This window comes from Haliotis rufescens, unplaced genomic scaffold (genome assembly GCF_023055435.1).
Source record: "Haliotis rufescens isolate VD_foot unplaced genomic scaffold, xgHalRufe1.0.p SCAF_2, whole genome shotgun sequence".
Classification (NCBI taxonomy): domain Eukaryota; kingdom Metazoa; phylum Mollusca; class Gastropoda; order Lepetellida; family Haliotidae; genus Haliotis; species Haliotis rufescens.
In genome coordinates this window covers 69051732-69066204 of record NW_025963890.1, presented here as the reverse complement: position 1 = coordinate 69066204, position 14473 = coordinate 69051732, and the positions used below count along the sequence as shown (strand labels likewise).

At 39.2% G+C, this 14473-nt stretch overlaps 1 protein-coding gene across 1 annotated transcript in view; it reads left to right on the top strand.

The window, feature by feature from the left end:
- LOC124124336 (multiple epidermal growth factor-like domains protein 10) overlaps positions 1 to 14473 on the top strand; it is a 135489-nt gene that overhangs the window by 44422 nt on the left and 76594 nt on the right. The window lies entirely within an intron of this gene.

Sequence of the window (14473 nt, the reverse complement as noted above, 5' to 3'; positions counted from 1 at the left end):
TTATCTGAGATCAGAGTGGAATTGTCTGTTGCTCTGTTGAAGACATTGTCACAGTCATTTCAACAGAATTAGTCTTATTTGCGCTACTTGCAACATAGCATGAGTCGAGGTCCTTTTCAGAACACCAGGATCTTTGGAAATGTAATTAAACAGCCATATTGGTTGTCAAACATCTGACACACGTGGATGTCATACCTAAAACGAAGGATAGGTAATTTCATGCTTAAAGGGAATTTGCACAAGGCATTCAGTTTAGACACACTTATTTACTTATTACTAAATTTGCACACTCGTCATTTTCTGTGAAATCATTTTTGCAAAATGGCATACTTAATTGGACAGTGAGCGTCATCAGGTTTTGTAATCACTCCTCTATGCAAGTAAGTGTGTTGACTGTATATGCAATGATTTCCCTTCCCTGACTGTAAAACAACTGAAGGCTGTGTAAGACATTATTCATACTAAGTTATTAAGTCTTGTTATGTCAATCTGAGGATTTAACGAATAAATTGATATTTCTTCATTCAAATTTTAGCTTGTGCATTCAGATTTCTTTCATATTGTACAACCTTTTATCACATCTGGTGATGTTTTTGTTGTTTAACGCAGCACTCAGCAATACTCCAGTTCTAGGTTCTATGACACTCCCCGAGCCTGACGACCAATCAATTTAGTCGCCTCTTAAAAGTATAGGTTGCTGGTATTGGGACCTATACTCTTGTCCGTGCTAATGTCATTCTGCTGCACCAACAATACTAGGTAAATTTAAGACCCAAAGCAAGATACCATTCAGAGTTGCCCGGAAAGAATTAACTACTTGTAATATTCTGCAATTCCTGCAGATAATTTGAAAACATGTACATTGACACGTGTTCCAAACACACACGTGTGTATGATGGGAAAGTGTAGCTGGTCCCGCACAACTATACTAGAGATCACGTAGATCAAGGGTTTACATATTCCAGAACTGCAAACTGAGCAAAGGTTCTTCTCCTCATTTCCATTTTTTTTTGTCTTTGGGGCTATATGGGCATCGACCTGAACTGATGCCTCTGGTTCTGATTTTAATATTTGACTTTGATGTTCTGGTAAAGAAGTTCAATGTGAGGCAGAGGTTGACAGAGGTTTTTTTTCTCGTTTGAGAAGCTTGGACGGACTCATGAATCATGAGAACAGGACTCAGGGAAGAAATTGCTGCTGAAAAGGCTTTGAGAAAGTAAGCTGAAATTGAGGCTGGACTACGTTTTTGGCTTTGAGAAAAGTAATATTGTTGGTGTGTTTGATTTTTGATAATTTTGACTGAAGTTATATATATGAAAGAAGGGTATACTTTTGATGAGTCCAAGAAGTCCCTACTGCAGTTTGCACATTTGTTTTGTGCATTCGATACTCTCGTGAGTTCCACTGCAGCGGACACACATATACTTATTGGTACATGTCTTTGCGCCATTGCAAAATTGTTAGCATTTGTAACACCGGATTGGATTTGGTACAAAGTCAAATATATTTATTGCATGACACACATAAAAAATACCTTTACATGTGCCTCCACTTCGACGTTGAAGTATCCAGCTTTAATACATAGAGGCAGTTTTGGAAGTGAAAAGGGGAAAAAGTAGGTATTTATTTTAATAATATCTTCATCCTGTTTTCTTGTGAAACGCTACACACCGGTGACACCCTGAGATTTCAGTCCAGCAACAATTTCTTCCTCCTCCAAGCCTGAGAGACAACGTGCAGAGATATCAATGACAATACCACGACAGGAGTCCTATGCACCTAGACAACAACCTGTGTGTTAACAAACTGTTGTAAATCCAACATTATGACAGCTTGCTGCCTCCGTGCACATTCCACCAGGATGGAACCAGTCCGAAGGCGAGTTACATTTTTCACTTCTCAGCAGGCATTTTGAATGCCTTTGGAGATAGCAAATAAATTCATCAGAAGATAATATTACAACAAACCTAGGCCAATAGTCTTTAACTTTAGAGGAAACTTCTTCATCTGACAAATTAGACTCTACATGAGGACGTATATTTGTCTTGCTAGAACCAGAGGGGTTTGTTTGAGACATGTTGGGATAATATGGTTCGGCACCTCTGCTCCCAAACGCCACCGAGTGCCAACAAGAACGATGTCACAGTGGAAGTCAACCTACATCACCAGGGATACAGAGGTGTTATATTCTAGAAAATATGGACTTGACAAGCTATGAGATCGAAACAAATAAGTGTCAGGCTTTTTTTTGCCCATAACACTGTCCTACAGAAACACAGAATTCAGAGGTCTCTATCACCAGATTTGCCTATGAGCCAACACCTTCTGGCATAAGACTCTATGCAAAATTGTGAAATATTCTAGGCATTGACGTGACCAGCCGATTGATAGAATCGGGCCAATTCTACCGCTCGTCTAGATGAAGTAAGCGTCGAAATGGTGTGTTGGGCAAAAGGAACACTTGTTCTTGGCTCCAGTGCCCTCAGCCACCAGACTCCCGTCCTCCACTGACACAGGGGCGGAACCCACGGCAAACGGACTGCCCAATTCGGTAGCCTCTCACGACCAGCAATTGGCCCGGGTGCTGAGGACACATTCTATTCTACCACCGGGTCCCCACGAAGGCATCACTCTTTAAATACGGGTAAATGTTTCGAACGCTTGTACGAGTCGTGGCTGCGACTCTCATGGTTTATTCTCCCTGCAGTGTTTAATTGTACGCCGTTTATTTCTTAATTAAGGAGTTGATACATATGTTATTTCGAGTTTTTTAATATATTTAGAAGCGTTATATGTGCACAACCAAAACGTTTTAGACAGATGACACTAGCCAATTGGAATCTCGTGGTGAAACCTATTGTTAAAGATGATAAACAAACGGTATTTACCGTATTATATTTAATCATACAATATTTGAGTCCAGTAAAAATGATTACATACATAGCTTAAAACTACCAGAGCAGTTACTTTTGTAGGCATTAGTACCGCCATTATTTTTCATACTCTGAAAAGTCCTTTTGAGGAGACCGCCTCAGTGGTCTAGTGGTAGAGCGTCCGCCCGGAGGGCGGAAGGTCCGGTGTTCGATCTGCGGCTGCGTCATACAAAAGACGTTAAAAGATGGTACTTGTTGATACCCTGTCTGGAGCCGGGCATTAAGGGGCTTAAACAAGTACTGGTCGGCTCGGAGTCAATATACTGTGTCTGTACAAGCAGACACACACACACACGTGCATGCACGTCGCTATATAGGTGCAATAATCTTGGACGCGAAGTAAAACCCAATTTCACTTCACCTCACCTTTTGAGGAGATAGACTCAGATGTGGAACTTGATTGCTTATCATACAATTGATATGTATTCAAGTTTTATTGATGTTGAAAAAGGGCGAGATCAAGAACCTTGACGATATAAGCTTCAGCATTTGGATACGTTTCTTTAGGGAATTACGGAAATATAATTGAATTATAACGTGGCTTGCAGCATCACGTCGGTTGTCAATAATACCAGTGCAGTCAGTGAAATTCATAACAGGAAAACGGGGCCGTAAGATTAGAATTATGTCCAGTTAGGACCTTCAAAAATTAGAGGTGTATTGTTGAAGTGTGGTTGTAATTATTATTTTCAATTCGTTTCCGAGTGGGAAAGTGAGCGTTATTTATCATTGATGATTGAGTGAATATGTGAGTGTGAGTGTGGGTGGATGTGTGGATGTGCGTGTGCGTGTGCGTGTGCGTGTGCGTGTGTGCGTGTCATTGTCATCAGGTGGATGAAACTTGTCTTCTTCAAACTGTCATAATGATCAAGTTAGGGAAGCTTGTCATGTGGGTTATATGGGGGCATTGGACTGACAGAGGTGGCTTGTACTTATATGAGGCTCCTGGAATTATGGGGTAAAGATACAAATGAGAACCTGAAATTCCCTTGTCAGTATGCAGTTCATTTAGGAGATAAACCTACTGTGTTTTGAAATTTGATGTAGTCCCACTGTAGAATAGATACTTCTTTATTATAATTTTAAACCGAGCGCTCTAGCGCGAGGTTCCAAATTATAATAAAGAGATAAGCTGTCACTTCGGTTGGGACATTGTTTTCGTGGCCTTTCGAAAGGGGAGTGTTTTCTGATGGACTTTCAAATCCCCTCCTGCCAAATTCTAACGGTGGTGGTTGACGGAGATGGCAACGAATATCGATCAAAAAAGGTTTGTAAACAACATGTTGTCATGAATAAAGTTTTCTTCAAACAATTTTTAAGATGTTATATTTTGCTTTCATTGTCGGTTGTTTCAATGAGGAAATAGCTGAAATTGTTCCGATTTTGGTCACCATAGAACATTTCTCTAACAGTTTCATAAACATTTCATTTGTATGCAAAATATATGCCTTCGTTAAATCTTTTAATATCATCATCGAAGCAGTCAGGGTTACGGCCTAGAACGCTCCAAACATCCGATATCAAACTACCGTAGTTCCTCTATTTGACGCTACACCGTCTATTAATTTCGCGAGAGCACTTGACTCGGCGTGTATTAGAGACCTGGCTGGTATTAGAGACCCAGCGTGTATTAGAGGAAACATAGATATGTTTTACAGTTCATATCGATCGGCAGCCATTTTCTATGAATCGATATGTAGGCTATCTATGTATTCATACGCACGTTTTTTTCTGAAAAGGTTTAATATATTTGAAAGGGGTTGGCGTAGCAAAAAGGAAACTTCTTTTTAACCAATCAGAATCAAGAATTAATCAATGTCATGGTAAAATAAAGTTTACAAATCCATATTTCATTGTCATTATGTAAATAAGGATATAAACTTGGACACTGGCCACCATATTTTGTCCCAGATTTGCCTATTGAACGACGGAGCATATTTGTTCGTCACAATCATTTGAATTCAATATATCATATTGACATATTTTGAATGTTCATCCGGGTGAGGGTTAAATGGTTACAGGAAAACTACACAGTGATAATAGCACTGATAACCTGTCACAACGCCATCTATCTAGGGTCAATTCTGTATTTGGCTTCCTTGTTATGATATGTGTGGGTGAGTTTGTGAGAGAGTATTTGTGTGTGAGTGGATTGTGTGATTGTGTGTGGTGTGTGTATGAATGTGTGTGTGTGGCGCATGTGTGAGTGTGTATGTGTATGAGTGGTGTGTGTGACTGGTGTATTAGTGTGTGTGTTGTATGTGTGTGTGGTGTGTGTATATGTGTGTAAGGAGTAGGTCATTTCAAATCGGCATATCACTGAATGCTGACCCGCTGTGAGTCACTTCCTGTTTCTCATCATTTCATTCCCATTTTCTAAGAATCCACACGATGTTCAATTTTATTTCACTCACTGTTTACGGACAGGGCAGTTCAGCTTATAACATATTCAGTAGGTTTTAAGAATCTGCTCAAGATTCTGCTTTCAGTTAGATCTTTATTTCCTTAAAGACATGCATGGACTGTTCTTACACGTTATGCTACATTATCTGCACACGTAATGGGGGTTCAACCGAACGCTTCATTTAGCGTTAAGGAATATACAAATATATTGTAGAATAATTAGACAAAACCCCAGAACATTTTCTTCCTTTCTTCCTTGATCAATTTAAGTTTGGCTTGCTTATAGCATAGTTCACACTGTGTAGAATTATAGGAGAGTTGTTTATGTCTCAGCCAACAAGCTTTACGGGCGGAGGTTTTTTATTTGGAAATAGCCCTACATTGAATTACTGAGGGCATATATTTTCCAAGTCATTTCAATCATCGTTGCAATTTATTCTCCCAAACCTTTATTTTCTGGATGCTATGCACCTTTGTATATAGAACGTTTCATCATAGAAATGCACCTTCACATCTATCCACCTGTCCATGTACATATAACATGCAACAAAACTGCTTCCTTCTCTTTCCACCATAAGCTTTTCTCGCATTTGTTGTCAAAAGTATGGATTGTTTGTTGTATATTCTTTCAACAGCTATACATGTATATATTCAGCAATGTTTCTTACGAAGGCTTTATGATGAATAAAACGAGCATACCTTATGCTATTCACTTGACGTTAAGAGATTCGTTTTATTAAAATATAGCTGTGACGTTACTCTATTGTTTATACGATCCATTGTCTTTCACGATCAATTGTTGATGCTTACATATCTTGTATACCCATTTTAAATTATGTTAACTTTCGTTTCAGATTAAAATCTGGTGCGGAAATCTGGTATCGCTCGATCCCGCATCGAAAGATTTGAGGACATTGACCAGCAGATCTCGGCTACAGCAATCACGCAGTCCTGGTGTAAACTATTACATACTTTCAAATAATTGTTTAACCATTTGAAACCTAAAACGATATTCGTGTTAAAGTAACTTGATAACCCTAGATATAGGATCCTCTTCAAGCGTGCAGGCGATTGATGAAATACTAGGACCCAAAGAAATTTGAACCATGTACTGTAATATGAATTTGCGACGGGGCATGTGCATCACCATAAGATAATATTTACCAAGTGCATCACACAAGAGCGATTTATTTTTACCACAACTGAATGTTCTGTCGAAGTCGAAAAGTAGGGAAGTATTTTAAGTTTGAGTAAATAATATATGAAGTACGTTTCAAGTGCAGCTGCAACTGTCGGCTCTAAGACAAAAATCAGTTCACATTTTGTCGATTGTTATTCACGAACTGATAGCAGTGATTTGGTCCGTCTCTGGATAGTCACTCGGATGTACTCCTAAACAGAAACTGTGACAGGAATATGTCCTCCGTCCAGACTACAGAAGCTAATACTGTCATATTTCAACTCCCTCTTCAACCCATTCCATTTTGAATCAATACACATATTGTGTCAGTAATGATCTTAATAATAGCTGGGGGCGTGGGTGACCCAGTCGTCCAAGTCGCCGCGATTCGCTGTGCATAGTTGCGTCCTTTGGGCACGCCAGAAACCTATGACTGTATCCCGAGTCCCCGTTCGCCCCAATTATGTTGCTAGTTTTGTCAGCATTATACCCGTGCACGTGGATTTCCCCGAAGTGGTAAACGTCTAAGACATGCACCATTTCGGACTTTCCTCCCATATTAAGCTGAGACGCCGTGACATAACTGGAATACTGTTAAAAGCGGCGTTACACTCACACACTCACTCACTCACTCACTCACTCACTCACTCACTCACTGAATGAATGAATGCATTTCTTTATTTCTTCCAGAGTTGAATCCGAAGAATTTACAAGGCAAATACATTATTTACAATACATCAGTGAAATTGCTTGACTATATCAGATGAAATCATGTTTACAGTGCTATGAATAAACAATTTACAATGTACATTTTGCGAGCAGTAAGGTATCTAGTAGATATACATAAGGTATTTCTTCAAATGCCATATACAGTGGCAGAAAGTATAGTAATCAATTTCGCTGGTCAAGTCATGGACATCTGCACCGAGAGAGAATGAAAGCATAATTTTTTATCATCATCAAGCATATTTATTTCAACATATATGTCAACATCAAGTTTATCAATCAGGCATGAGACGAAATGATTTCTGTCAGGCATAAAAAATATGGCAATCATAGTCATAGCAATGTCTATTACAATGGCTCGTGGTGAGTGCTGGGTAACGCTAATAGCTCTTCCCCCGTGTTGAACCGGGGCAGAATATTTCCACAGCCTCCCATTGCTGGTCGTATGAGGCGACTAAAATGGGCAACCTGTTTGCCGTGGGTTGCGTCCCTGTGTCGGCGGAGGACGGGAGTCTGGTAGTTGAGGGCACTGGTTCCTGGAACTGTGTTCCTTTGCCCAACACACTACTTCGACCCTTACTTCGCCTAGACGGGTGGTAACATGGGCCCGGTCTTATCAATCGACTGGTCATGCCAGGCCCCTGTGCATAATATTGTATATGCACTCCTGTGTTGTATTATAATGTATATTTTGGTCTTGGCCATGCAAACTTTGTATGAATTACCAATTTTTGATGGAATAAATTGCCTAGAGTCTTACGCCAGTAGGCGGTGCCTCATGGGCCAATCTGGTGATGTTGACCTCTGTATTCTGTATATCTCCAGTTTCTTGTCATGGACTGAACCTGCCTGGCACTACATCTGGTAGATAAATATAGCTATTCAAGTCATATTTGCTGGAGTATAACATCCCTGTATCCCTGGTGTTTGCATGCTGGAAATCCGATGCGCTACAGCACTGTCCTTGTTGACACTCCATGGGGGGTGGGGAGCAGGTATGCTGAAACACTTTTCTTTCGCCATGTCTACCAAACAACCTGGTTTACTTCGTAGCGACAAAAAAAGACGTCTTGAAGATGATGATTCTGGGAACATTCCCACCAACTCCAATTCATGGGCCCGATTCCTGGTGATCGAGGCTGCTGACAAACTACCTTTAAAATTGAATCCGTTTGCTATTTCAAAAGCTATTAACGGACACTGTGGAGAAGTGAAAATTGTCACTCGTCTCCGTAGTGGTTCTATTCTTGTGGAGTGTCTGAAGAAACAGCAATCTCTAAATCTCTTGTCGATCAGTCAATTTGCAAATGTTGAGGTTGCTGTTTCAGCACACAAGACTTTAAACTCCAGTAGAGGCATTGTTCGAGACAGAGCTCGATGCCTTTCGGACATGTCTGAACAAGAAATTGTTACAGAGTTAAAGGATCAGGCAGTCACAGCTGTTAAACGTTTCACCAAAAAGGTCAATGGTGTTATCACTCCCCTGAATACCTATCTCTTCACATTTGATAGACCAAGTATCCATCGTTCAATTAAAGCTGGTTATGTTAATGTCGGAGTGGAGGTGTATGTCCCCAATCCACTCCGGTGTTATAGTTGCCAAAAGTTTGGTCATGGTTCCAAATCTTGTGATCGACCTCATGTTTGCCAGCTATGTGGTGGTAAACATGACAGCACTGAATGTAGGGAAGACGTGAAGTGTGCCAACTGTAATGGCCTACATGAAGCCTGGTCCAAATCCTGTCCACTATGGAAGACTGAATCCCAGATATTGAAACTCAAACATCAAACCAATATTTCATATCTGGAAGCCAAAAAGCAAGTAGCAAATCAGTTACCATCAACTTTAACGTATTCTGCTGCTGTGTCTCGTTCTTTTGCCACTTCATCCATAGAATGTCAGACTGAGTTGACATGGGTTTACTCCGTTCAACCAGTTGAAACAACATCTGTCATCCAGCCAAACAAATCAGATTGTCAGCCCACTACATCATCTTCAGAATCACAGACTGATTCACAATCTTTACCTATTATTGAAAAACCAGGACATGTTCACATGTCAAAGACAGAAAGAAAAAAACTAAACAGACAACATGTTAGGACACCCTCTCCTTCAGAGGTGCCTGTCCATAACTCCTTTGGACCTTTGGATATGGAGGTAACTCCGTCTTCACAGGCCAGTGCTAGGAGTTCTTCACGCTCGCGTGTGAGATTACCTATTTAGCCGCCATGACTCACACGCCTCATTTGATTCAGTGGAATTGCAGAGGACTCAGGAAATTTTTTAATGAGATATAATTGCTAATTCAGGACTTTACACCATCAGCACTGTGTCTCCAAGAGACTTATCTTAAGCATAGTGATGTATTTGATTTACGGAACTACAATTGCTATCATTCATTTTCACCTCCAGGTGAGAAAGCTACTGGTGGTTCTACTATATTGATCAGGCAAGGCATCATCCATAGTACTATTCCCCTGAATACAACTCTTTAAGCTGTAGCTGTCCGACTTACCTTGCACATTGCACTTACTTTGTGCTCCTTGTATATCCCTCCTTCGAATACTCTTCAGCAGGCTGATCTTCAGAATCTCTATGATCAGTTACCAAAGCCCTGTATCATCATGGGCGATCTAAAGTGGCATAACCCTCTATGGGGAAGTCCAAATACAAACAGTAAGGGAAAAGTACTCGAAGACTTTATTGCGGACAATAATCTCTGCATATTTAATGACGATTCAAACACTTATTTACATTCTGCTACGGGAACATATTCAGCACTGGATCTCTCAATCACAGATTCAGATCTTTATAACGAATTTGAATGGTCAGTTTATGATGACCTTTGTGGAAGTGACCATTTCTCTACCATCCTTAAAACTGTTAACCCTACTGATCGTCCACCAACAAAACGGTGGAATTTTACAAAGGCTGATTGGTCATTATATGAATTATTATCCACTGAAAAATTAACACCTCACATTTTTCAACATGTTCAAGATCCGATACAGTTGTTTTCGGACTTGCTGAATGAAATTGCTAATGAAGCAATTCCAAAGTCCTCTGCAATTCCTCATATTCGTAAACCATGGTTTAACAACGAATGCAAACAGGCACGAAAATATCGGAAGAAAGCGGAAAATTATTTCCCGCTGCCATCCTACAGCCCATAATCTAGATAAGGTTAAAATTACAAATGCCAAGGCACGACGTGCTTTTAAACAAAATAAGCGTCAATCTTGGAGGAACTATGTCTCCAAACTTAATTCCCGTACACCCATTTCCAAGGTGTGGAATATGGTTCAAAGAATAAAAGGCAAAGGTTCAAAATCTTATGTACATCATCTAAAAGAAGGTGACAGATTAATAACTGATAAATTAGATATTGCAAATAAACTTGGCGAAACTCTTGCCAAGTATTCTTCATCAACAAATTATGTCCCTGAGTTTCACAAATATCAGAAACAACAGGAGAAGAAAAAAGTTAATTTTGATTCTAATAATGGTGAAGACTACAATGAAGTATTTTTTTATTGCATGAGCTACATACCGTCGTGAGCAAGCTCATGATACTGCTGCAGGGGATGATAATATCCATTATCAGTTACTGAAGCATTTGCCCGAATCATGTCTTGAGACACTTTTAAATATCTTTGACCAAATATGGACTTCAGGGCATTTTCCTCCTTCGTGGCATAATGCCATTGTAGTCCCCATCCCAAAACCTGGCCGGGATCATACAGATCCCTCAAATTATCACCCTATATCGTTAACCAGTTGTGTTTGCAAAACCATGGAGCGAATGGTGAATAATAGATTAGTTTGGTATCTGGAAACCAATAACCTTCTCACAAATATTCAGTGTGGTTTCCGGAAAAATAGAAGTACTATTGATCATTTAGTACGGTTAGAATCCTTTGTTAAAAATGCTATTGTTAATAAACAACACGTAGTATCCATTTTCTTTGATCTTGAGAAGGCATACGATACTACCTGGAAGCATGGCATTCTGAAGGATTTACATGATTTTTGCTTGAGAGGTCGTTTACCTCATTTTATATCTCAGTTTTTTAACAGACAGGCAATTTCAAGTCCGAGTGGATTCAACCCTGTCTGATCATTATAATCAGGATCAGGGTGTCCCACAAGGCAATATTTTGTCTGTCACTCTATTTAGTATAAAAATTAACAGTTTGTCAAAAGTTTTAAATGATTCAGTTGATGGATCCCTTTTTGTGGATGATTTTAATATATCTTGTCGTGGTAAAAATATGCACACAATAGAAAGGCAATTACAATTATGTCTCAATAAAATTCACAAGTGGTGTCTAGAGAACGGGTTTAAATTTTCCGAATCAAAAACTAACTGCATACATTTTTGCAGGACATATAAACTGCATAAAGACCCTGAGCTATTTCTAAATGGCACCCCAATCAAAGTTGTGAAGGAGGCCAAGTTCTTGGGACTTATTTTCGATAGCCATTTAACTTTTTTACCACACATTAAATACCTTAAAGCTAAATGCCTGAAGGCACTTGATTTTTTGAAAGTCGTTTCTAATTCAAAGTGGGGAGGGGATCAGACCACACTCTTGCACTTGTTCCGGTCCCTGATCCGTTCAAAACTTGATTACGGCACCATTGTCTATGGTGGAGCCTGTAAAAGTAATTTAAAAAAACTTGATACTATACATCACCAAGGACTGAGGCTTTGCCTTGGAGCCTTTCGCACTTCTCCTATTCCAAGTCTGTCTGTTGAAGCAGATGAGCCGTCTTTAAAACAACGCCGTTTGAAACTTTCTTTACAATACATCACTAAATTATATTCCAATCAGTCAAATCCACGTTTTTATTGCGTATTTAATCCACTTTATGAAGATATTTACAATAAGAAAACCACACAACTTTTTTCATCGCCTCCCTGGCAAATGGTAAGGCCAGAGGTAGACCTTACATTAACTAGTCTGAAGAAATCTGAAACGAATCCACTAATTTATAAACAAGAATACAATCAATTACGAAACACTTATGACACTTATAAATCTATATTTACAGATGGATCCAAGGATGGTGGCGCAGTTGCTAGTGACACTGTCATTGGATCCAGAACAATATCATCAAGATTACCAGATCATAGTTCAATCTTCACTGCTGAAGCAAACGCAATTTTAACAGCACTAAAATATATTAAAAATCAATCAAAATGTAAAGAATTTATTATTTTTTCCGATTCACTTTCGTGCCTTCGGGCTATTAAAAATATTTCTTGCAAACATCCATTTTTAATTGAAATTCTTGAGTTATTTAATGATCTTGCGACTGGCCAATATGACATCGTCTTTTGTTGGTTACCAAGCCATGTTGGTATCTCTGGTAACACAAAGGCCGATGCTGCTGCTAAAGCTGCACTCAACAAATCTGTGACACCACTTCTTGTCCCATACAGTGATTATAAACCTGTTATTAGAGCTTACATTCGTGATCTAATGCAAAAGAAGTGGGACACCCAAGTAGGTATAAATAAGTTACATGACATTAAACCAATTATCGGATATACCTTCTTGGGCTGTCAGTCCAGATTTGAAGAGGACATTCTGCGACGATGTCGTATTGGCCACAGCAGATATACTCATGAATATTTACTAAAAGGTGAGGATCCTCCGTTTTGCATCCCTTGTGATAAAAAGAATCACAGTCAAGCATGTTCTGCTTGATTGTATTGATTTTTCCATCACAAGAGATAAATATTTCAGTGTAACAACAGTGAAGGACCTTTTTAGTAAAGTTAACTCTCATTTAATACTTTGTTTTTTAAAAGAAATAGAACTTATACATAAATTTTGATGTAATTGCTGTATTGTTTAAAGATTGGTAGTGCAAAATTCATAACTAAGATTGTTAGTGGCTGTACCCTCGAGGGGGGTTGAAGTAGCGTAAAATTATTGTCCCCCTAGGAGGGTATGTAAGTCCCAAATCATTCAAAGTATTTTTCTGCATGCCAGGTTTCACTGCAAACACGAAAACGTCGTTTTTTTCCGTATATGGTCATTGGACGGAAAAACGACTAAAAATTCATTAAAATTGATTAATTGGTCAGCGTCTAGAAAGTGTCCAGAAAAGGGTCGAGTTTTTCAAGTGTAAAATGGACGGAAAAACGATGCTTTTTGCTCCGCCTTGTACAACTGTTAACGGCCAATCAGATGGCGCTGATCCCCCGACGCACGTGATGTCCAAGGCTTCCTTTCGGAAGCTTTAGGTTTCGTATTTCTGGCATGCCTTGCTCTAGTATCTGTCGCGCGCAGTGCAGCGAGATTTGCTGATAAGCTAGTGTTAGGATATGTTACATGTTAATGGAATTCAGACACGCGCCAAGAAGTCAAACCAAACAATGTTACTAAGTTTATTGTGGTAACGGCTATATACAGTTACCCCTATCGGATAATGGGTTGTGTTTCATTTGGTTATAACAATAACTAATTTTTTAATGTGAAGTTTACAAGATATACGACTTGGACGCGAGGTCGGTCACATGACGTTCTTCACGTGACTGTATTCTTGAAAAGGCGTAAACACTGACTACTTCCAAATTCCTGGGGAAAACCCTTGGAATTCCCTGGTACGAATTCATACAGAAGCGTGGTTGCAAGCCCATTTAAGGATACCCTCGCTACAACCCATCCCAGAGAGAAAAAACACGAAAAAAAACCAAACTGTCGCAGTGACAATTTACAGAAATCTATGAATTTACCTTAGTATCTATTTGACACATCTTCACAATCACCTTTCAATGATCGGCCAATTGATCAGTAATGCCAAAGGCTTGAAATAGCCACAGGTTAATTAACAACTTCGAAAATATCTCCCGTCACGTTTATCGTGTCGGCCATTTTGACGTATTGTACTTGATGTAAATGTTTTACGACGCTCTGTCATTGTAATTGACTTACTGAGGTAATTCTCTAAAAGATCTTCTCATCTAATGAGGATATTGTTTGGAATATATGTCTTGTAAACATACTAAAACATATGTTCCTCGCTTTGGGGGGAACTATTTTATTCCGGGGTGGCCCATTAAATCTAGTAGTAACTAAAGGCACCATGCGTGATCTGTTATTTTATGTGTTTAAATTACGATTTGGGGCGTTAATAAAATACACTGACACAAGTATATTCTATTCAAATCAATTGGATAATTGAATATGCTTTCTTTTACATATTACATAACATCAC